The sequence below is a fragment of the Diadema setosum genome, chromosome 7, assembly GCF_964275005.1.
Source record: "Diadema setosum chromosome 7, eeDiaSeto1, whole genome shotgun sequence".
Classification (NCBI taxonomy): Eukaryota; Metazoa; Echinodermata; class Echinoidea; order Diadematoida; family Diadematidae; genus Diadema; species Diadema setosum.
In genome coordinates this window covers 38,814,437-38,838,190 of record NC_092691.1, presented here as the reverse complement: position 1 = coordinate 38,838,190, position 23,754 = coordinate 38,814,437, and positions in this window count along the sequence as shown.

The following is a 23,754-nucleotide window of genomic DNA, read 5'->3' as shown; positions in this document are numbered from 1 at the left end:
TTAGGAACATATTTTTACCATTAACCCTTTGCTTCATCAGGTCCGTAGTCTATCAAGATACAAAAACAAACAATAAAAGGGGACCAACAAAATATGTGACACATCCGGGACTCCGGGTTCAACTACATAAACAAGTTAAAAATCCAGTCTCCATTTTCGAAAATGTAAAGCAAGCGTACCCTTTTTCTTTGCCAAAAAATACTCTAAATCCTTGTTAGTCTTAAGACAAGCTTTCAATCCCATGAACTCTGGGGTGGTACCCTGAAATTTACAAATATAAATATAAAATTTTGCGAGAAGAAAAATATAAGTTAGAAATTTATCCTCATTTATACCAAACATTTTTTTAAACTCTGAGACGATTCTATTTGTACCTTCTTTCTGATTAATAATACTGATAACCTCATTCCAAATTGGCTTTACTTTCTCACAGTGAAGGAATAAATGAACAATCGTCTCTGGCGTCTTGTTACATAAAGAGCAATTTGGCGAATCTTTTCTTTTAATCTTAAACAAAAAATCATTCAACGCAATTGCTTTATGGAAAACTTTGAAATAAAAGGAGCGAAGCCGTGAATTAATAGTACACTTAAAGTTCCTCAAGTGGATTTTCTCCCAATTCAAATTTTCACGGACCACACCTAATCCTTCCCAAAAAGTGATACAGTTTTCAGGAAAACACTCATCAACCATAATAGAATATGCGTATTTAGGTACTTTTAGGGTTTGTACAAGCTTATCAACAATCTTTCCATGTATATCAAGATCATGTACGTTAAGTCCATCCAACCAAGGAGAAGGAATGTTCTTCAACAAGAAATTATATTTTCTTCTATCATGAGGAGAAATGTCGAAATCGAGTACTAACTCTTCAAAAAGTTTATAACCTGGATGAGGGGGATCAAGAAGATCATGAATAAAAATAATGCCATTCCTGAACCATTCTTCATAATAAAAGAATTGCTTTGACCTAGATCTTATGTTTCTATTATACCAAATACATTGAAATGATCCCAGATATAAGAAATCATTATTATATTCTTTCTTTACAAACTTCTCTCTAAAAAAGTACCAAGTTCTCAATGAGTCAGCTAGTTGAGTACAATCGAGTCTATTCAGAACAGTTTCAGGAGCATGAGCTTTCCACAAAATATCTCTTCTCTTGTTGAATTTATCTAATGCATATAACTCAATTTTTTTTCCACAGACTATAATAATTATCATCTAAAAGCAATTCAACCCATTGCAATTTTTGAAACAGTGAAAAAATGTAGGGGTTAATCATACGAAGACCACACAAAGAATAATCGTTACACAAACGCTGCCTCTTTACTCTGTCGTTGCCACCATTCCAAATGAATTTATAAAACATCTTATCAAGTTCTTTAAAGAACTGTTGTGGAATCTTTATACATAAAACTGAGAATAAATATAATAATTGTGGCAAAATCAACGTTTTAATAACACAAGTCTTCCCAATAAGAGATAAGTTTCTGGCTCTCCAGCAGTTCAAATTTCCTTCAATTTGTTTCAGTTTAACTTTATAATTAAGATCATACATTCTTTTTAACTGCAACGAAAAATATATCCCAAGAGTTTTAAAAGTATCAGTTTTCCAAGTTAAACCTCTATCAGCATTTGGAAAATTTTGGGACCCCTTTTTTTGCCCCAATCCAAATTGCTTCTGTTTTTGAAATGTTCATTTTACAACCAGAACAAGCAGCAAATTCATTCAATACCTCAAACAAACTATCAAATGAAAGAGTAGACCCATCCAGAAAACAAGTTGAGTCATCAGCAAGCAGTGATATCTTCAACTGAGCTTCATAAATAGGAATACCTGTTATATTATCATTCTGTCTAATTGCAAGAGCCATTGTTTCAATAACCATTAAAAAATAAATATGGAGAGATTGGACAACCTTGGAAGATTCCTCTCTCCATGTTAATAGGGGTTGTGAGAAAACCATTATTCATAACAAAAGATTTTCTAGAAGAATAAATAGTCCTAATTTCAGTATATTCAATTACATCCATAATCAAACGAATATTAGAACCAATATTTCTGCCTTTCAAAAATCCAGACTGATCTCCGTGAATCAGTTCTCGCAAATATTTTTTCAAACGATTTGCTAAGGTCTTGGCAAAAATCTTGCATTCGACCGTTAACAATGAAATCGGTCTGTAATTCTTTAAATAAGAATTATCTTTGTCATATCAGAAATATCACGCCAAAAAGTAGTATAAAATTCTACAGGTAATCCATCTAAACCAGGAGTCTTATTGTATTTCATGGATATAATAGTATCATAAATTTCCTTTTTAGTTATGGGCTGTTCCAAAGAAATCTTATCATTTTCACTTAATTTCGGAATTTCAATATTGTCCAAAAAGGCATCATAATTATCAAATTGAGAATTATTATGATACAAATTTTGCTAAAACTTATGAATTTCATCTAAAACAGCAGAGTTATCACTTATAATGTCATCTTTTTCATTTTTTATCCTATGAATACATTTTTTCTCCCCAGATCTCTTTTCCAAATTGCAAAAATACCTTGAACTTTTCTCACCCTCTTCCATCCATCGTATCCGAGAGCGAATCATAAGTCCTTTAGTTTCAATATCGAGAATTTTATCAAGATCGGTTTTTAGTTGATTCAACTATTCAACGAGATTATTATTACTAGGAACACTATGAATTTGCAACTTAATGACCTCTATTTTCTTAAGTACAGTAGATTTCTCCTGATTCCTTTCTCGCTTTTTCCTAGCTCCATATTCCATACAGACTCCAGAGATAAACAGGGCTTCCCATATAGTGTTAGGGTTACACTGGGAGTTTTGATGAGTAACCTTAAAATCATTTATCTTTTCTTTCACCATCTTAATAAAATCAGCATCATTAGTTAAATAACTGCAGTTTAGTTTCCAATATCCAGGACCTTTAAAAGGTTGGTCATCTTTAAATTTAAGCATTACAACAGAATGATCTGATTGAACACCTGGACATATTTTTGAATCTAAACAATTATTCATTAAACTATCAGAAATGAGAATATAATCAAGTCTGGACAATACTCTAGGATTACTTTGATGTCGAGTGTAATGTCTTAGGTCTGGATGAAAATTACGCCAAATATCCTTCAAGTTATATTCATCTATCAAAACAGAGATTATTTCACTAGCTTTGACATTACTATGCTTCTGTCTATTACCTTGGTAATCTAAAGGGCCTAACACAGCATTAATATCTCCTGCAATTATTAAGGGAACTTGATTAAATTGGTCAATTTTAGCAAAAACATCAAGAAAAACATCAGGATCATCCTCATTCGGGGCATAAATATTGCAGAGTATTACAGACAAGCCTTTGAAGGTAACAGACAATATCAAATATCTACCATTTGGATCAGCATACAAGGAGTGAAGTACTGGGGCAATATGATTACGTATCAAAATTGCAACACCCCTACGATTTGATGCGTAGCTACAGAACCAAGCATACTCCCCCCCATTGTTGCTTCCAAAATTTTTCATCATTAGCAGTCGAGTGAGTTTCTTGCAAAAATATAATATCACTGGTAATAGAACGCAAATGATGAAAAACTTTTCTCCTTTTAACAAAATCCTGAATTCCTCTACAGTTAAAAGTACTTAAAGTAATATACATAATTAAATGAATTTAAAACCATCACTTACAGTTACAATTAATACATTTACTTCCTGTGTAGGGGAAAGACGCCTCAAGAAAACTTCACTATTATAATATGGGAAAATTAAAATGTTTGAAAAAAGTAGTAATACAAAGAAATGTGCATTTATGGGACTGGATGCAAACACAAATAAGAGTACGGACATCCTAAAAACCTCAAGCATAAAAAATACTATGAAACAATGAATTGCTGCTTTGTTGTTGTACAAAAAGATTGACAAAATTACAAGCAATACGCAAAAAAGAAACATCTGTGACAAAGGTAATTTGAAGGGCGCAAAATCACGAAAAAAAAGATAACAAAAAACAGGGCTTCAAATCAATACCAGCCCTGTGTCTGGATACCAGGCAAGGAATGAGAACAGACAACCTACAAAAGTGCAGGCCAAAAACCAGCAATGTAAAAACCTGTCATATCAAAATACCCCATAAGTACCTTTACACTAGCATAAATCCAAATAATGTACATCATGTAATCAAACCAACACTGGTGTCAATACAATGTGTAAAATTATGCATCGATTTTAAAGACTATCAACAAAAACTCAAACAGCAGCATCATAAAACATTATCCTGCATAATCCTATGGAGCAATGGTTTATCACAGAGAGCAAAATAATAATTACATGTACTATACACACATCATTTAAAGAAGTTGGTACATGCATCTGATATTAAAAAAAGAAAATGTGTTCCAAAACTTCCATGGTAAAATAGAAGACCTCATTTAACTTCAAAATTATTTATTTCAAAACAAGACTCCCAACTCCATTCTTTCTTGGCTCCACTAATCAATCCCATAAAATATCATATAGCGTTTGTCATGTTTCAAAATTGAAGATCCAAGGCTCCCATCCAGATCCAAAAATTGAGCACATTTCTTGAACAATATTATAGTTTACACACCATAACTTAACTATGAATAAATGACATAAAGAATACATAATATAGTAACAAACTGAGAACTGTTAATAAAAATGAGGGAAAAATATCGAACTGAGTTTTCAGTTGCACGAATCCAATATGGCTCAAAATAGAAACATAATATGTTTCTATTTTGGATATTATCCAAAATAGCTCAAGTATAAAAATAACTTTGACTCTGAGAAGATATATTATTTCACTTTTGTTTACATACATGTTTCACTGTTGAATATGCAGTCTATTCAGGGCTACAATCCATAAGTTTATTTTAAAAGAGCTTTCTTCAGGAACTTGGGGAAGAAAATATTTGCATAAAACATCTCCAAATGAGCGAGTTTCAAATCCTGTGACATCTCCCCGTTGATATCAATAAAATAGTGAAGATGGAAAGTGAACTTCACACTCAGCTTCAGTCAGAAAACAAAAATCCTTGATACGTTTGTGAGTCGTCATTTCTAATAGATGAACAGGAGAACAGATCCGGTAAAATAGTAGAGAGCTAAAATGTTATCTCCAGCAAATTCCACACAAGTAAACATCTGTACATGTATCTATGCAAGGCACTGTAGATAGTAACCCTTCAAAATATCTACTCTAGCTAGCTCTCTCGTTTCAGATAGTAAAAGCGCACTGAAGCCCGGATTCCAAAATCAAAGCGAAGACAATCAAGAAGGGTCTGCAATCACCAGCTTTCCAGATGTGTTGTCCCTAAAGCACAGCCTATCTGAATACGTGAAAAATGGTCGTCTTCCTTCCTCCCTCAAGCGATGAAACTGAGGCATCTTCTTCTTCCTTAGGTCCAGAACGCGCTTAGATAAGTCCTCCGCAATGAAGAGTTTTGAGTTGTGGTACAACTTGCACTCTTTCATTTTGCTGATACATGCTTTACGGACGCGTTCTTTTGCAACGAATGTTGCAAAGCCAATATGTATCATTCTTGGCTTTCCATTCTGATTGTAGTTGTGCAACGAGCTCGGTGTACGATGGCATCTTTCGATAGCTTTCAAGTCCTCAGACTCCACTCCAGCAAATCTAAGAAAGTCTGATACAACTTTGTGACAGTCTTCTTTTCCACCCTCAATCTCAGGTATTCCAAATATTACCACGTTCTTCCTTCTATTCCGGTTCTCAAGATCATCCAGCTTAAGCTTAAGCAACTCATTGTCCTTTTTCACATCGTCAACCTCTTTGCGGACTTTTTCAACTTCAAAATCCAAATTTTGGATTCTTTCCTCCTGTTCTTGGATCTTCCTTGTGAGTTTCTCAAACAAGCTTTCAATTTTTTTAGTCCAATCTGCCTTCAAAATCTCTGAACCACTGTGGAGGAGAGTCCGTTAGAGCTTCCGAAAACAACGGCCTCTTCACTGTGGTGGGCGCAGCCATGTTGTTAGTATCGGTAAATCTTGTTGTGTCTTGCCCGAATGGTCCATAGGTTTGTGTGTACTGTTGTTACTGTTGGGCGAATCGCTCAGTTTAAGCTTTTTGACATCTCCAGGTGAAAACTTAGAATCGGTACTCACATGTGTACGGCTATTCTTTGAATGATCCATTTGTCCGTTTCAAAACCATCTATAAACGTTTATGTCCACATCTGTAGTATTCTGGATCATACACCATTCTCACATAGCTGGATTTTGGCCTCAAAAGGAGGGCTGAGAAAATGTGCTACATTGTGTCACTACCCTTGCAGGGCGCCCTCTCCAACAAGGTCCATTAGCTCTTTTCTGCTACTACAAGGGTCGTGTCATCTACATATCTCAGATTTGTAATCCGTTGACCGTCAATCCTGATACCTCCATGGTAGTCTTCTAATGATTCTCTCATTATCATTTCAGCATATGTTGAAAATTTGCGGTGACAGAATGCAGCCTTGTCTGACGCCTCGACCAATTTTGAACCACTCTGAATCTCCCCTGCTAGTTCTTACTGCACACATGAGCTAGATAGAGCTTACTAATGAGGAGCAGAATGTGAGTTGGAAACCCCATTTTCAACATTATATTCCATACATCTTTTCGGTTGGTTGAGCTACACAATCAAAAGCTTTGCTACAATCGATGAAACAGAGATACAGTGGTATTTTGTGGCCTCTGCACTTCTCGATTGTGTTCTTGATGTTAACAATTTTGTCCTGGTATCTTTTCCAGCTCGGAAAACTGCCTGTTCTTCAACAATCTCCCTGTTTATTTAACAAATGAAAACAAAGTGATACAGAGTATGCACAAAAAGGAGAGTTTAACATTCAAATCAATACAAGAAATTTCACATTCATAACAGCATCAGTCTGTAATGACATATGAATCAAAACAACATATTAAGGCTTACCGTATCTATGAACACAGGAGGAATCAATACAGGGGAACGTCATCACAAGCAGAGCTTGACGTGGATGAGGGCCCTATCTATTATGTAATACGAATATAATACAAAACCTATTATAGATCTCCTCATAAAACTCTTAATCTTAATATACGAATGCACCATTGACTACTGGTATAATACTGTATTATACAATGAAAGTGTAGGTGTGTGCAAGTGATAGTGCGTTGTGTGTGCAGGTGACAGTGCAAGAGAGAATGAACAATAGTACGGATATTTTGGGCGTAAGGTATGCGCTTTACTGAAAGGTACAAATAAATACCCCTGTAGAGTCATTATCAAAGAAATGAACGGGAGGAAATGGGGAAAAAATCGATTAACTTTTTGTATACGTCAGGGCTGACTGAGACTTATACAAGAGGAAAAACAGAAGAAAAAAAAATTACACTGATCAAAGACAACTAACTGGAAACATATTTCGATAACAGATGCTTTCTTAGATGAGCCTTGAAGGAAAAAGTGAAGTACACTGCTTTGGTTAGGTAATCAGGTAGGTTGTTCCAGACGTCGGGATCGTAATGTCTAATTGATTTCTGAGCTAAAACAGTTTTGGGATTCACAAGGTGAAAGTCTGTCAAACGGCGAGTTGGATATGTGTGTATATTCGAGTTTAAGTGAAATATATTATGAAATAAAGAGGGAAGTTGATTTGGTGCGTACTTGTACATAAATACACCTGTTTGTAAAATGTGGATGTCATGAAGCGTCAAAGTATTCAACCGATGAAATAAAGGATCTGTATGAGATAAATATGTAGAATTACTAATGATGCAAATGGCACGCTTTGAAGTAAATACAATGGATTCCGTTTAGTAATACTAAAATTTCCCCTTACAATATTTGAATACAATATGTGACGCAAAATTAAAGAAGTATATAAGATAATCGTTGATCATTCCGATAAAAGATCTTTCAACTTCCAGAGTACGCCAATGGTCCATGATAGGGTCCTTTGTAGGCAGGATAAGGCTTTGCACCAGTCGTCGGACCATTCTACATCCCTTCTTATCTTATCACAGAGCCTCCACATGACTTGGACACCCTATTCCCCACTAGCTTTCCACATCTCTCCTGGGGTATCATCAAAATCTGGGGATTTTCAATTTTTAAGTTGGTACATTGCTTGACGCTCTTTACTCACCAAAGGAGATGGTTCACATACAGTGTTTGGGAAGTTTCAGACTTAGCATCTATCTCATCCTGCTCGTACAGCTCTGAGCAGTATTCTACCATCTGGAACCTGATATCGTCATCTTTTTCTGCCATTCTTGTCATTGATCACATCTGATCTTAATAGTAGAAAACTTTTGGGTGAGTTCCCTCACTAAGCCAAACACCTTCTTTGAGTTCTTTTTTTTTTATTCTATATTCTGTTTCTGCCATTCTGTGTTATCACCTCTCTTCCTAGCCTCTTGTCTCTTGTCGGCCAAGTCCAAAGTTCTCTGGGATAACCATAGAAGTTTTTTCCTCTTTCTCTTTGAAATGGTTTCCTTCACAGCAGCTAGCACACGCGATCAGGCGATCTGGTAATCTATTCAACTAAGTTTTACAGTTTTGTATCATTCCATGTCCTGCCCTCCCTAGACGGGACGTGTTAAAGAGGAGAGTTGATGCAGATTATGTTTTGTATGACCTGTGGAGAAGACTGTTCACCTTTTTTTTGGGGGGGGGGGGGCGAGATTCCCTATTCATTTTCCTGACATCGTTCTACTCTTGTGACATCGCGCTACTTACCTTTGTTGAGAGAGTCACACATGCCAACAATCAAAGCAAGCTATTTTTTTTTTGATTTCTCAAAAGCTGTTATGACGCCATCAATCACAACGAAGTACCTCTCCCAAATTATCTCATTACGGTATACGATGAAGAGCTTTGCAGTGGTTCACGAGTAATTCAATTAAAAAATCGGAACGAGTATATACACGTCATTGGCTTTGACTCCCAAATGATAGAACAATCGGACGCGGCGTCCCACAAGGAAACTTCTTAGGTCCAATGCTATTCATAACTTGCAGTGATGACTTTCACAGGTCCTGTGACAAACTGCCATTTATGTTATATGCAAATGACTCTATTTGTGACCCTGCACCTCAAAACAAACAAAAAGTCGCCAAACATGAATTTTCAGTTAAGACCATATTCCAAAAGAGTAGACTTTAAGCTTTAAAATGATGTATAACTCAAATCAAATGGACTCTCCTAACCTATCTGAATATTAGAAGAAAGCACAAACTCAGGAAAAGTGTGAACTGAGAAAAGAGGCTCTCAAGTACAATGTCTATTTAAAGGGGCCCTGAAATCCAAATGCAAGTTGATTTGTGTTGATATATGATACTCTCAACATCACTTTTGCGGTAAAACGAATATCTAGAAACATTCCATATATTTTTAACGACTTTTTCTTCTATTTTTCTTCAGATTACTTGGGAACGCCCACAAAAAATCCTTCCAAACCAATCAATATTAATATTCTTGAGATGACATCATCTGTCAATCATTGCTAAAGTACTGAAATGTTTAACAAAAGACATTGGAATGCACCCTTACTCTCGACTCAGCATAACTTGCATGTTTCTGTCATATTAGTGTGACTAACAAAAGACATGGCAAGGGAACATGCAAGTTATGCTGAGTCGAGGGGAAGGTGCATTCCAATGTCTTTTGTTAAACATTTCTTTACTTTAACAATGATTGACAGATGAGGTCATCTGAAGAATATTAATATTGATTGGTTTGGAAGGATTTCTTGTGGGCGTTCCCAAGTAATCTGAAGAAAAATAGAAGAAAATATCGTGAAAAACATATGGAATGTTTCTAGATATTTTTTTCACCGCAAAAGTGATGTTGAGGGTATCATAAATCAACACAAATCAACTTGCATTTGGATTTCAGGGCCCCTTTAAGCGCTTAATCTTTACCAAACCGTGCTGGCTGTGCGATGAATGGGACAAAAACAGGAAGTTAACCACCAGAGTAACAACAATGAATTGATTATCAGATTAAAATGAAATTAAGCATGCCTCATTAACACACTCTGTCCACAATTAATCCTAACTTTCAAAGCAGTAGCACTATCCTTTAAAAAGTTATTAGAGTTGAAAATGAAGAGTGTGGACAAGGTTTTTCAGAAATGAAAAAGGGATTCTAAAGACAGACCTAATCACACTATCCTACCAAAAATGTCTGAGACAAACTGCTTAAAAAACACACTTTCCTGCCCGTTTTATGATACCAAATTTTAGCATAATGTAAAAGCAGACCCGCTCTTTCAGAAAATAAGAAAAAGTCAAGTTCGGCTACGTTGGCCTATTTCACTTATTTTCAGTCCTCACGCAAAATCAGTGTGTGCGACTTTATATTCGTTTTAAGGTGCACGGTCACATTTTTTGTCTTACCCTGACGCCAACATTTTGACAAGAACAGCTTATGATATTTTTTTTCAGTCACACAGTGGATTTCCTCAATAATGTTTAACTATAAAATAGTACAAAGACTATAATGTATGATTTTCAAAAACTCTCTAGATAACCATTGATAATCCTCGAAGCAACATCGAATTCAACAGTACTCTCCTAGACGTATTTACTTCTATCGAATTGCTATACTAGGTGGTGTGTTGATAATAAGCTTTCTGAGAAGTGTGATATCAATAACATTTTTGCAACCATTTCTTGTAATATAGGCGTTATGAATAATTTTAGTAACTGTCTTAATATCAAGGTATTTGAAGTTTTATGAATTACGAAATCTTAGTTTAGGGCAATACTTATTACCAGACATTACTAGGCAAACTTCTTTTTCTTACAAAAGAAAACCTCCATTCCAAGACACACAATAAGACTTTGCTTTTTCGATCATACAATATTGAGAATAGAAGATTGAAGATATTTCAACTTGATCACTTTATGTTTTATCATCATTTCACGATTTATCGAAATAATCACATGAATAATCATCCCACTCGACGATCCAATGAATTCCGTCTTCCTTCCTTATCAAGAACAATTCCTTTGCTTATAATGATTGGAGCAAAACTTTTGAGTTACCTCGACGACACCTTCAAATAATCTTTTAAACCCAGGTTACCACATTCAAAATAGTAATACTTACTGAAGTAAGAAAAATGGGTGCACGTCACGAGACCGCCACCCGGAAGCCATGCAGTCCATGAATTATACAGCTCACGAGTCATACAGCCCATGAGTACGGCACTAAGCTATGAAGGCCTACGAGAACTAATGGGCTGTATGACTCTTGAGCTGTATGACTCATGGACCTGTTGTTAATATTAAACTCGTGGGCTGTATGACTCGTGGGTGTCGGTCTTGTGGGATAATCCTGAAAATATTTGCTTTGGGGGAAACAACACTAGGTTTTTCCCATATGTGATAGTGTAACATTCGTGCTTTCACCTTTCCTGACAATGGAGTGCTGTGTTGTATATACACAAACCTCTGTACATTTTCCTCTTCTCGTTTTCCTTTATATCCTCTCTTTTCTTGCACCGAAGATCCTACTACACCTCATTATTTTGTAATGTCATTGCGCTGTCTTCCTTGTACGATGTCGCGCTTTTTGTGTACATTGTATGCATGTATCTGTCTGTTGTTGTTTCTGTTTACATGACTGGGCAAGTCCTCGTGTAATGTATGAATGTAGGCCTATGTACACCATACCTCGTATATCATGTGTTGTCTATTTTTTTTTTTTTGTCACCATTTAATTTTCTGGGTACACATGGTTCAGCGCATAGTGTCTGCAGCTTGGCTTAATCTAAATTTGTATTTATTTTCTATACTTTAGAATAGTTACTCTTCATAATGATGATGATTTGTTATTTGGTGTGCATTTAACAGCTGTATTTCACCTTTACATGAATAGATTTTGGATTATATGTAATTGCTCCCTACGATTTAGGTGATCCAGCCCTGCTTAGCAGTGAATCACTCTTTTCAAAGTGTGCATTGCTGTTCTTGGTTATTTCACTTAATTGTGTATATCATATTCTGTCACACACTGATCCTTTACGATCCATGCTATATTTTCTTTTTCTCACAAATTGACATATTTATAATGTGTGTAATGAACGCTTTGTATTTTGCTTCAGGTTCTTGTTGGATTGAAAGACATAATATCAAAACTGAATTGAATTGAACTGAACTGAACTGAATTGGATTGCATTGATGTGACTGTTTTGATAACAAAACCATGCTATCATCTTCCCGTTAGCAAGGATTGAGATTTTTTAACTGTAAGAAGACAAGAAAAAGTGTAATTTTTATTTTGTTTTTTTACATAACCCATATCCTGATGCTTATGGAACAAACACACGGTCACATATTAGTGTGTTTTTTGTGAAAATGTCCCAGTTTCACATACGTGTGTTTGTTCCATCGGGAAATCATACCAAATTTAAGCAATATTGGCATTATCTTTCATAAGACATGGTAAGCAAACTTATCCACACTTACATCCTGTTTTCAGATCAATATATCGTTGATTCCAAAATGGTTCCCGTTCCTACAGTCACGGAATTATCTCAGGATTGATCGGCACACTTAAAGAAATAAGTCACGTGTCCTATAATATTGACGTTATTCAGTATGAACATTGCGATAAGTGCTGTTATCATTTCAATTTGATTATACCTATCATCAGTCGTTCTCGCACGGCTGTAGAATGGCATTTTGTAATTCTACTATGTAAACACTATGCAAACACAATGCGCTGTAAACTACAGTCATTCATGTCGAAGTCTAAGTTTGTTATAAGAAGATAAGACCTAGCCAAGGGAATTTTGAAGTCGTTAAACATCTGTAACCATACATGCGTGCCGATGTTACACGTACGCCGACAACATGCACGTGGTGCATGAAGTCTGTTGGTGCAGCGTAATGTAGATTTCAAATGAATGTGACCCTTCCGCGAGAGAAAATGGTTTCGGGTGCTTGCTTCATCGTTGCCCTACTAGTGGTTCTACCATCAGGTAAGGTAGTGTAGTGTAGTGTAGTTTAAATAGCGCGAAAACAATAATTACTAACACAAGATGTAATTCATAATTGTCCCTTGAATGTGACAATTTTGGTTTTGCGCTCTTATCTCAACATGACATAACTATTGCTGTGAGAGTGCGTAAGCGAAAATTAATGTCTGTCTGTAACTAAAAACGAAAAAGGAAAACAATCAGATCTACAAAACATGCATATATACAAGTCGCGTATCTTTCGAGAATTAACAATGGCATTGCAAAATTTACTCTACCGTTGTCCTACGTCCTAAAATGATTTGTTCGTAGAAGAGAACAGCCACTCAAAATGTTGTAATACACTCCATACATGGCTTCAATTTAGAATCATAAAGGCACTTGCAACATCTGCAAACTTCGAAGGTCTGCTGTGGGGGCGGAACTGGCAACACGCAACCATTGTTTGTACCGTTTGTTAAGATAGTCATTGGCTATTGTTCCAAAGAGGTGCCCCCCCCCCCTAAAAAAACGTGAGTTGCCCTGCCCATTGGGTTACCTTTATTGTACATATAATCAGGTAAACAGGTTATTTCAACAAATGATTCGGAGATTTTTTTTTCTTTTGCAAAACAAAGCCACCTACGGTACATTGCTGTAAAACAAAGTCCTTTTATTGCCGTTAGCTTTAAGTGTTTGTTTGAAATGTTCACTATTGTAAATATTGGTAATGGTATATCTGTTCAGGGATTCCATCGCTCGTTAAGGACGAGTTTCTATGGCCGGGGTAAAATATCAGGAAATGCACTTTGAAAGGAGTTTTCTTAAGATGGTTGAGAGGACGCAGATCAATGCCATCATTCATAGATTCCAGCGTTTGGCATTTTCTTTTTCTTTTCTTTTTTTGTAAATAGAACTTCCAAATTATGAGAAAAGGATGCCTTTTTCTGGTCATTCTAAAGCCATATATGATTACCATTATTACATTGGGGAAGTGGTCCCCCCTACCCACAAACACAAGATAATGGGCGAATGATGACGACCCCTCGTGGTTCGCCCCAGGTGACTTGCAACAGTCAGCAAACGGTATCAACCAGGCACTGTGTCATATGCTACAAGAAGAAGATTGCTTGTAATGGATAAGACATACGCTTCCTTTGTGTTCCTTTCGGTCGATTTTTTTCTCAGTCTTCAAAGATAACCCGATGAAATGAAATAGTATGTGTTTGTCTTTTCTTAACCATGTAGGTCCAGTATTAGGATCTTTCATGGTGGATGCTCATGACAAAGGTAACTAAAACGGATACTGCTTTTTGCTTTGATTTGATGTACATTAGAATGCCATAACCATCTATACTTTATGGAGTCAAACAAACTAGAAAAAGACGAATTGAATATTACTTTTTGTCCCCATGCCCTGCCTTTAATGCTATACTTCCTGCAGTTTCTGTTTAAAATGTTGTTAAAAATGAAAGATACTATGATTATGATGGAATCCCGGAAAATCATCTTCACTTGTCGGTGTCTGACATTGAAGATGTCTCCATCGCTATAAACAATATGATTTCCTTTAGTCAAACAGATTTTCCAAACCAGAGTAATCTTGTAGCTCTTTACATTTCAGTGAAATTACATGATACACCAAAATCGATTTCGACTGAAGTCGATTTACTTTCACATACAAAATGAGGATTTATACAAAGAGTCGTTTCAAAGATTACTGTTTATTTGTTGACTACGTTTTAATTTTAACGCATCAAAGTGACATACCTATCAGACTTTTATGAACTGTCTCTAATTTTGCATGTAGGGGTTGATGTTTGCATTCCAAAGTCATGTCAGGAATTAGCATGCAAAGCACGACCACCCCCTCCACCTCCAGTGGCCCTCGAAGACATCTGTAAACCAACGAACAACACTACGGAGCTCGGTGAGTACAGTCTATTGCATATTTTTCTACTGTAACGTCGAGGTTGCTCGTAACAATGTATAACAAATTGAATTGATCCAACTCTTTTGAATAAAAACTGATGCAAAAATGTGCAAACAAACCTTAGAACTGTCTCTAATGTTGCATGTATATAGGGGTTGATGTCTGCTTTCCAGAGTCATGTCACGAATTGACCTGCACAGCACGACCCCCTCCACCTCCACCGGCCCTTGGAGACATATGTACACCAACAAAGAACACTACGGAGCCCCGTGAGTATATCCGTTGCATATTTTTTCTACTTTACCATAATGGTGGTTCTTGACCATATCAAATGGAAGTGATTTAATTATTTTGTATAAAATTTGATGTACAAATACCCAAACAAACTTTATAAACTTTTATGCAGTTACCTCAACTTACACATGATGTAGAGAAAAAAAAAAGAGGAAAATCTTATAAATCTTATCTCCATCTTATAATTATCGTAATTCATAGTATTATTCTGTATCAAATGTTTTCAGGACCAATAGTTTTTGATGTTTCCCTGCAGCGGAGCCCACAACGAAGTCTACAACAGAGCCTACAATAGAGCCTAAAACAGGGCATACACATGAGCCTAAAACAGGGCCTACAAGGCGGCCTACAAGGCGGCCTACAAGGCGGCCTATAACAGAGCCTACAACACAGCCTACAACAGAGCCTACAACAGAGCCTACCACAGAGCCTACAACAGAGCTTACAACGGAGCCTACAACACAGCCTACAACGGAGCCTACCACAGAGCCTACAACACAGCCTACAACGGAGCCTACAACACAGCCTACAACAGAGCTTACAACGGAGCCTACAACAGAGCCTACAACACAGCCTACAACGGAGCCTACCACAGAGCCTACAACACAGCCTACAACGGAGCCTACAACAGAGCCTACCACAGAGCCTACTACACAGCCTACAACGGAGCCTACCACAGAGCTTACAACAGAGCTTACAACGGAGCCTACAACAGAGCCTACAACAGAGCCTACAACGGAGTCTCTGTCAGTGTCTCCATCCGTGTCTCCCAAAGATAGGCCTATAAACACGTCAACAACGCCCTCTGGTGGGTATAGTTTGCCATGTCGAGACTCACAGGCAGTTTTCTCATCGTTTGTTGCATAGAAATAGGTTTGGTTGTTCTTTGTCACAGACAGCCATATGAACAAGGCACACAAAAAAATGGAAATATTAAAAGAAATTGCCGTCGACAGAAATGTTGCATGGATATTTGTGACCCTGCACCTCAAAACAAACAAAAAGTCGCCAGACATGAATTCTTAGTTAAGACCACATTCTGAAAGAGCAGACTTTAAGCTTTAAAATGATGTATAACTCAAATCAAATGGACTCTCCTAACCTATCTAAACATTGGAAAGAAAGCACAAACTCAGGAAAAGTGTGAACTGAGAAAAGAGGCTCTGAAGTACAGTGTCTATTCAAGCGCTTAATCTTTACCAAACCGTGCTGGCTGTGCGATGAATGTTACAAAAAACAGGAAGTAAACCACCAGAGTAACAACAATGAAGGGATTATCAGATTAAACTGAAATTAAGCATGCCTCATTAACACATTCTGTCCATAATTAATGCCAACTTTCAAAGCAGTAGCACTACCCTTTCAAAAGTTATTAGAGTTGAAAGTGAAGAGTGTGGACAAGGTTTTTCAGAAATGAAAGAGGGATTCTAAAGACACACCTAATCACACTATTCTACCAAAAATGTTCGAGATAAACTGCTAAAAAACACACTTTCCTGCCCGTTTTATGATACCAAATTTAAGCATAATGTAAAAGAAGACCCGCTCTTTAAGAAAATATGAAAAAGTCAAGATCGGCTAGGTTGACCCATTTCACTTATTTTCAGTCCTCACGCAAAATCAGTGTGTGCGACTTTATGTTCGTTTTGAGGTGCACGGTCACATTTGCTCTTGTCACAAATATTAGCTACGCATCATCAAAAAAGAAAAAAAGAGAGAAAAATCTCACCTTCAAAGCAAGAAAATGTTACTGTCTCATAAGATCTCAGATGAATCATAGAAATCATAGAAACAATTGAAATAATTATTATTGTTAACGTTGAATAGATTATTAGCTTGTTTAGCTTTTTCTTCTCATCGTCGTTGACTCATTTGCATTTTCATATCAATTGTAAGAAAAGGGTAATGCAAAAATTAGGAAAACTTTACAATTTTACAACTTTCGTATTTCCATGCTATTTCTTAGTAGCCATCGTACAACTTTTCTTTTCATCTTGCCTCGGCGTCACAGATCCACCTATCCCTACACCGGAGCAGACGATCTTCCTTCACTGTGGTGCAGACAATATTACCGTCGAGATTCCCACAGACCTGTTCAGCAGGATCGTGCGAGGAAGAGACCTTCGATTCGAGGACCAGGAAACAGAGGAGTGCTTCGGAGTGAGAGCTTTGAATCACGAGGGAGATGACGTCATACGGTTGAGCACACCTCTTACCGGATGTGGAACGTACAAGAATGTACGTGAAAGTCTCATTTTATTTTACTCTGTAATTCTATTTTAGTGTGTTTACATCCAACAAAATGGTAAAACGTAGTACAAAATTAATTACCTTGAATTTGTTTTCTTTTTTTTATTTGAAGTATATAAAAATGCGTTTCACAATTCATATTGTTTGTACAATATAGTCAGAAATACGTTTACTATAAGCTTATAGTTTCACGATTAAAAGTGATCTTTCGGATTAAAAGCATATAACTGACAAGAGTGATGTATTCGACGTCTTTTGTCTTTGATATACAGTTTGTTTGTTTTTTATCATGTTATATTTTTTTTATAGATTCTTTTTATTTCTATCTTTGGGGGAGGGGCGTCACGAGCTTATCCAAAGCAAGGACAGTCGCTTGAAATATTGACAGGAGATAGCATGTGCTGATTCTTTAAAAGAATTTTTTTTACAAACTTATTTACACGTCAGAAAAAAAAAAAACAACTTGCCCAACCTCCCCCCCCCAAAAAAAAAAAGGCAAAAGACACAAACAAGAACGTTCCATTTCTTTTCTCTTTTCATTGCCTGTGTGAATTTATCATTATGGAACAACGTAACGAAACGCAAGGATAAGTTAGTTCGCTGACGTGGGACAATATGTCTACAAAGATGCACACTTCACTTTTAGTAGTGACATACTTCTAACATATTGACTGACTTATATCATTTGTCGACATGGTATTACTGTAAAACCCCAATATGACAACATTTACAACAGTGAATTTCTTTTGTTTTTCTTTCTTTTTCAAGTACAACTAGCAGTCTACTTCCTGCATTAATCCTTGTCACAGTTTTTCTCTATACATTTCGTTGCTGCGGCGAGTTAAATGTGAATCAACAGATGTGTTCAAATTCGTATGCGAAAAGTATTCAAATGTGACCGTGCACCTCAAAACGAACATAAAGTCGCACACACTGATTTTGCGTGAGGACTGAAAATAAGTGAAATGGGTCAACCTCGCTGAACTTGACTTTTTCATACCTTCTGAAAGAGCGGGTCTTCTTTTACATTATGCTAAAATTTGGTATCATAAAACGGGCAGGAAAGTGTGTTTTTTTAGCAGTTTATCTCGAACATTTTTGGTAGAATAGTGTGATTAGGTGTGTCTTTAGAATCCCTTTTTCATTTCTGAAAAACCTTGTCCACACTATTCACTTTCAACTCTAATAAATTTTGAAAGGATAGTGCTACTGCTTTGAAAGTTGGCATTAATTATGGACAGAATGTGTTAATGAGGCATCTTTAATTTCAGTTTAATCTGATAATTTCTTCATTGTTGTTACTCTGGTGGCTTACTTCCTGTTTTTTGTCCCATTCATCGCACAGCCAGCACGGTTTGGTAAAGATTAAGCGCTTGAATAGACACTGTACTTTAGAGCCTCTTTTCTCAGTTCACACTTTTCCTGAGTTTGTGCTTTCTTTCCAATATTTAGATAGGTTAGGAGAGTCCGTTTGATTTGAGTTATACATCATTTTAAAGCTTAAGGTCTGCTCTTTCAGAATATGGTCTTAACTAAAAATTCATGTCTGGCGACTTTTTGTTTGTTTTGAGGTGCATGGTCACAAATGATGATTAGTAGTTGCCATAATGCAGTTCACGGATAGTAGGCCTACAATGTGATTTTATGACCATTCTAGGAAAGCGATTTCAATGAGGTCTACACCAACAAGGTAGAGAATTCCCCAACTGACAGCGTTATCTCTCGACTAGAACTTGTGGACATCCCGATCACATGCACGTACAACAGATCAGGCCGAGTGAGTGAGGGCTGGTATCAGCTCACCGACTTCATGATTTACGAAGAACTCAGCGAGAGTGGTTCGTACATCTTCGATCTCGTTCTTTACAGCGATGCCGATTATCAATACCCAGTGACGTCATTTCCTATGTTGGTCGAATTGAACCAGATGTTGTATTTTACTACATCTATACGCTCGTATGCGGGTGGTTTACTTGACGTGTCGATCAAGGGATGTAAGGCGACTACGAACTCCGATTATTATGACACCGTGTATTACGACATCATCAAAGAGTGGTAAGAGATCAAAATAAATGCATTATGATGCAGCAGTTGACTGCGTTATGGTTCACATAGGTATGAACCCAAGTGCGCGAACGATGATGTGAACGGATCTAGCTCAGAATTACAAGTCTATGTGCTAGTCGGATTTTGAAATACAATGATTGATTCATGGTCGTGTTTTGTTGTTGTTGTTGTTTTTGTTTTGTTTTTTTGGCTTTTCGTTGTTTTTTACTGTGAGCAGTGAGTGTTTTTCTCTTGTCTCTATGTGTCTCTGCAGTATCACTAACAGCATGCGATTACCGTTCAAAGTAAAAATGGTTACAGTATTCGTAGCATGTACTATGCATAGAGTGGCAATTCTTATGTGAATCGGATGGTTATCAATACTACAAATAGTTGCACAGAACAACACACAGAATATTCATAATTGTTTTGTCAATCTTCTTCTTATTTCGTTAGTCCTGTCACGTTAAGGCTGTGTGTTGACTTCTGCTTTTTTTTTCCGTCATAACTAAATATTTGTTATTATCATCAATTTAATTATCCATAATTATGATCATCATAGCAACTATCTTTTTTTTTTCCCCTCTGGTCGTGGTCTAGCCTAACCATTCAAACCACCGCCAAAACTTCTTAACTATACGAGTTGTCTTCACCACTGCTACTTACCCCTTCTATCATTTATTTATGCTCATTCAGCTACAAGTATGTGTGTAACGTTTTATCAACACGTTGTTTGTTTGGTCCTTTTAAAGGGTTAATATGGACGATTCGGAAACTCGTATTGACTGCGACATCGACGAGCTGGACACGATTCGAGTTCAAACGCATGCCTTTCGATTCGTCGAGTCCGGGATCGACCACGACATGGTAGTAAATGCTTATGCTTTATAGCCTTACCACATTCTTGCCAGCATACTCAGTATATGTCAATTTCCATGTCTTCTCTGAAACACGAGGAAGAGATGCATGAATGGTGTACTACGTGTATAGTAAAAGTGTTCAAATCATACCCTTAAAGTGCTTAAGGGAAGCTCACTCGTGGGAGTCTTGAGATCAGACCCGAAGTTGAGGCGCCAGGAAACGCTATCAGTTCTGCGATTGGATGCATCGAAATTGTTAAAGATAAAGTTCCATATGTTGAATATGATATTGGAATGTTTGCTTATGCTCTTCAGACTGTATTTTAAACCTTTTTTAGATGCTTTCAACATAAAAAAAAACTCTGTTTGAGAATTCAAATGAACATCTGTATATTCAAGTGTTTACATGAAGCAGCAATGTCAGACGAAGATAGCACTGTATTTGAGATTACGATGGCAACAGGAGCAAGAAATCCAATTCATCTTGATTGCATTAAAACGCTACTAAGAATTTGAGTGTCGAGACAATAAATTTTGGCCAGTTTTAAAAAGGGTGAAGGTTTCCGTTCATTTCTGCTATGATAATTTCAGCACGTTGTGAGTCACAGGAACTACTCCTTAGGCACATTCTCATGACCTGATATCATTATTGCATTGGAAAGAACATGACTGTTCGTATTATCATTCCCACGCACGCGAAAGGTGTATATACACTGCGATCTCTACGTGTGTGACCCTACTGACGAGACGTCGACTTGCAGAGAGGCCTGTGCACGCAGCTACTTACCCTCCTCTCGAAGGCGGCGTGATGTCGCAGAGGACTCGGTTCCAGAGACCAAACGATTGACTCGCGGACCAATCCTATTCCGACGCGCTCCAGAAAACTACCCCACAGTCGGAAGCAACGGTAATCAATGGTCCACATATTTATCCATCTCAGCAATATTAACTGCACCTTCAGTTTAGTTTATTTCAGAAATACACGGTATTCCACTTAATTTGTTCATATCTTGAATCGCAGACCCTTTATAAAAGCTTTAAACTTGCTAGAAATGTTCTATCATTTCAGTAACTGAAAAGAATGAATGACGTAATACTCGAAATGACTGAAAAAATAAAATAAAAGAATAAAAGTGTACTTTAAATGTCCTCCTGGTATCAGCGATCAAAACGGACTCTCCGCGAGAGATACACTGCTTTCCAAAGCTGTTTTTTTTTTTTTTTTTTTTTTTAGCACAAAAATATTTTTTTATTTCATGATGCCAAATTTCATAGTCACCTATATAACAAGACTTATTCCTGACGGGGAAAAGGCTCGTAGGGGGTGTGCAAGACATAATCATTAATGAAAACTGAAAAAAAAAAAAGTAGAATTGATTAGAGACTGACTTGAAAGGTTCGTTAGTTCTCCAAACTGAATATAGTAGATTCGTTATTTTCAGTCGGGTAACAAATGTATCTCATTATAAAGCCTACCAATGTATCTAACTCTCTGATACCAGACCACTTCGAGGGGAATAAAGTCTTTAACCCTCTGGTCCTAATTGCCGTTCTGATGGCCATCACCATCGTGGTCCTTCTTGCTTCGTTGGCGTCGGTCGTCATCTTCAGAACAACTGCGACAAGAAAGGAGACACCAAAAGGGAAAACGGAAGAATCCGTCGAGCTTCTACAGGACTGGAATGACGACTAAGTGCTATTGATTTGACATCGCCAGGACATTTCATTTTGATGTTGTTGTTGTTGCTTGTGTCAGTTTTGATTTTTTTTATATTTATTGCATTTTTATTTCAATATGTGATAGTTTGTAAATAATCTGTTAGGAACTATTTCCTGTCTCACTCGTTTTGAAGAGGCCCCATATATCATTACCTAATAAGTCATAATTTGGATCATTATCAACAGCATCAACAAAGGTATATCAAAACAGCTTGATAGGTTTAAAGGGGACCTACGAATGATTTCTTGATTTTTACATTTGAACAACGATAAATTACTTATACTGAGTACAGAGTTTCAAAATTTATTGTGATTGGGATGAGGAATAAGAATGTTTTCAAAATTTATAACAAATTGCCATGAACAAGGATGATGACATGGCAGCCTCACCATAAGAATGCATTAGTTGGGGCTCAATTAAACAGAACCAAAAAAGAAGGTACACATTATGCATACTTTCTACACAGGTGAACTTGTCAATCAAGAAGTATTGTAATGGAATTACAGTGCTACATTTCTAAAATACTTGAGGCTCTATGTAATCAAGACTGTTCAGAAGGCGTTTTCACATCAGCCCGATAAAAATCCAAGCTCGAGATATTTTTCGCGATTGCGAATTAGCGCGCTATCTCATTTCTTATTCACATAAGCCCGAAGAGAATTAGCCCGAATATTTTTCGAGCTAATTCGACAGCTGAGTATGTGCAAACAGCATCAGTAATGTGTGTGCCCTCTCAAAAATTCCTCATGATTGGTGTGCAGTTTGCCTCGATCGATCGGGTCACACACGCTAGGCATGATGGGATGCATCGCGCTAATTTCTCGAGTCGGTTTCACATTATCAAATAGCGCGCTACTATCCCGCTATTTCAGAAATTTCCCGAGTTGGACTGGAGAAATTTTCTCGATCAGAGCGATACAATTAGCGCGCTAATTTGTGTTCACATTATCAAATAGCGAGCTATTTCGTAATCGGGTTAATTTCCCACGTCAGAAGATAGCGCGCTATTTCGAAACATCGGGCTGATGTGAAAACGCCTAGTGTGATTTGTTTAAGATTTTTCAGAGTATGGGTTTCTCTGCTCAAAGACCACAATAAAGTCCAAAAATCTACACATGGAACTGTTGATTTGATGACTATGCGAAATTATAGAAATCGTCTGGGATGCCCCTTTGATTAAGTAGGTGTCGCACCGTTTACAATATTTGTGTAGTCCCCAGTCTTTCCAGACGTTTAATCCGGTTGTCGAAGAGTGTCGACTGGTTTGAAAAATGCTTGAGTGATTAAACGGATGGTATAGTATTGGTAGAAATGATGATTGAGCTTTTAATATTTTGCTCCATACTAAGAACCACTTATGAAATGTTACAAGCCATACCATTCTTAGAGGAATTCAAAGTTTATTTGATGTAAATCAGTTTTGAATTGGCTGAGATATTAAAAAAAAATATAGCAAAGCGATCCCAATAAAAAGTGGGTCCAAACTTTTAGGATTACTTTATTTTGAATAATTATCTTAGCCATTTCAAAACCAACTTTCATCAAATAGACGCTGAATGCCACTTTGCATTACACGCTCTGTCATATTTCAGAAGAGGTTTCTCATTATCTCACCTAAAGAGTTAGAAATCTGGAGCTAGATTTTAACCAGTACTATCCCATCACTTTA